General features: G+C 41.8%; 1 pseudogene; it reads left to right on the forward strand.

The window, feature by feature from the left end:
• Positions 1-251: 251 nt before the first annotated feature.
• On the forward strand, positions 252-369 carry LOC126426864 (5S ribosomal RNA; annotated as a pseudogene).
• Positions 370-2,819: the final 2,450 nt, after the last annotated feature.

Below are 2,819 nucleotides of genomic sequence, written 5' to 3' on the forward strand. Positions count from 1 at the left end.
ATATCGTGCAGTTATTCGCTTCTAACAGCTGTGAAATTGTTGCAGCTATTTTAGGACAATCAAGATCACTTTTCTAGCCGTCGGCATTGGACTGATGCAGTTGCAACATTTCCGCTGCTTATATCCTTTCCATACAGCGTCATATAACCGCAGCGCCCCATTATTACACTCAATCATTCTGTGGGAAGTATCGTATAGGCTCATTACTGTACTAGAGCACTCTGAAAACCACGGTCGTATCTTAAGGAAGAGGCAACGGCCTTGCCGAAGTGGATACACCGGTTCCCGTCAGATCACCGAAGTTAAGCGCTGTCGGGCGTGGCCGGCACTTGGTTGGGTGACCATCCGGGCCGCCATGTGCTGTTGCCATTTTTCGGGGTGCACTCAGCCTCGTGATGCCAATTGAGAAGACCGAATAGTAGCGGCTCCGGTCAAAGAACGACCGGGAGAGCGATGTGCTGACCACACGCCCCTCCTATCCGCATCCGCATCCTCAGCTGAGGTTGACACGGAGGACGGATGGTCCCGATGGGCCGCTTTTGGCCTGAAGACGAAGCGCATATCTTAAGGAACGTACGCTCAGTTAGGCATCTTCAGATCAAATGGTACCAGTAGAGACGAGAAGAGGGAAGTGCGAAATTTGTAGGTTGAAAGATTTCGTCTCCGGGGATTCATTTCTTCTCAGCTTCTATTGGGTGCAACACAGCGGAAGGCATGCAGTCACAAAGCTAGGAATCCTGCAGTCCAGAAGGGGCAGCTGCTTGATAATATGTCAGACAGTGATGGTTAGGACTACAATGGTACAGTGCTAAACTGTTAAACGGCAGCTCTACTGGCCAGGGATATTTTCCCGTCATCTCGTCGAATGCTGGCAGTAGTTTACACTCTACCAAAAGGTATCGTTTTAGAGACCATTTTGTTCAATCATAATTATGCTAGTCCACATCAAATAAACGAATGATGAAAAACGATGCAGTGAATCAGTCAAAAAATCTGATGTGAAGATTTGCAGTCAAATGAAGTACAAAGAAAGCTTTTTTCTGTGATTGCTCTTTTGTCTGAAAATGACCGGTATCGCCATCTTCAGATCTGTCTCACAACAAAATTATATTGCAGTTGGGCTCGACTCCTATATTTACAATATTACGAAGCTAAAAGAATTGTTGAATCTGATACAACACTAAAGTTCTATAGCAAACTTATTTTCCATTTAATGAAAACCAAAATCGTATATCATACAATATCTCGTATTTACAAAGTAACCAGTCTTAACGCAACTTTCAGTTCACTGTAGCGTACTCAAGCCAAACTTAAATATTGTCGTTTTATATAAAAGATTTTAAAAGAACTCGATCGTTGTAAAACGCTTTTAGTGCTAAACACTGCATTTTACATGTACTAAAATATCTAAGATACGAGTTTGAAATAATTTATACATAAAAGATGCCAAAGCAACATACATTAAACATTAAGGAAACATTAATTACAAACTTATTGTATTAAACGGAAGAAAACAGAAACGTTTAAAGTAACCCCTCTCTTCTTTGTATTAGACCATCATAGAGAAACGGTGCATTCGAACGTCACCGTTGAGTGTGCCGAGTTTCTGACGTCAAAACGCAAAAAAAGTACGTTGGGGAGTCTTTCAGAACGTGCAGAAGGATATCAAACATTACAGATATTTTGCACATGCGTTCAAACGTAGACCGATAAGATAGAAGATATGAACGCTATTTTCAATTTGCCACACTGTCTTTCGGTTGAGGCTCATGTTTAGTGGGTTCTACATTATCACTTACGTCCTATGAATTCATGCCATTTCAAAGCACCAGCAAACAGATGTCTTAGAAACTCATCGTTGCCGGCCGGAGTGGCCGAGCGGTTCTAGGCGCTACAGTCTGGAACCGCGCGACCGCTACGGTCGCAGATTCGAATCCTACCTCGGGCATGGATGTGTGTGGTGTCCTTAGGTTAGTTAGGTTTAAGTAGTTCTAAGTTCTAGGGGACTGGCGACATCAGAAGTTAAGTCCCATATTGCTCAGAGCCATTTTAACCATTTTTTGAAATCATCGTTTAGTGGTACGATTTGTTGCGATAAAATGACCGGAAACGTCATTCGTCTTTAAACAATTTTCGAATTGTAACTTTTCCTTTACGAAAATCTGCCGTTTTGAAGGCAAAGGCACGCTGAAGATACCTCAGAAACACATTTTTCTTCGCACTATTTGTTATAATTAGATGTCAGTAAGTAAAATACCTTCGATGAAAGCCGTCAGTAAATAGTACCCTACAACACAAGGTCGAATGTTACGAGACTTCAACCTAGAGTAATGAAAAGAGACGCAGAGATATGAAGACTAAGGCGCTGCAGTCATGGACTGTGCAGCTGGTCCCGGCGGAGGTTCGAGTCCTCCCTTGGGCTTGGGTGTATGTGTTTGTCCTTAGGATAATTTAGGTTAAGTAGTGTGTAAGCTTAGGGACTGATGACCTTAGCAGTTAAGTCCCATAAGATTTCACACACATTTGAACATTTTTTAGATACGAAGATTAGTGTCATGTATCGCAGGTTCACATCTCGTTACATCACACACCTTTTATTACCTCCACGTTTTCTAATAGATTCCGAGTCTTCATTATTAATTTAATACAAATACATTCTACAATATTCAGTATTATGTAAATATAAGTGCGTTCTCTCTCAGGAGACTGTGTGTTCGGCTGGCTTTATCTGTAAGAGAGCTTGCACTACTTACACTGTGGTATTTCCGCTTTCTTGTTTATTCTTCTACCTCAGATGTTCCAAAAGTTCTGCCAATAAA

Source organism: Schistocerca serialis, chromosome 1, assembly GCF_023864345.2.
Source record: "Schistocerca serialis cubense isolate TAMUIC-IGC-003099 chromosome 1, iqSchSeri2.2, whole genome shotgun sequence".
Lineage (NCBI taxonomy): Eukaryota > Metazoa > Arthropoda > Insecta > Orthoptera > Acrididae > Schistocerca > Schistocerca serialis.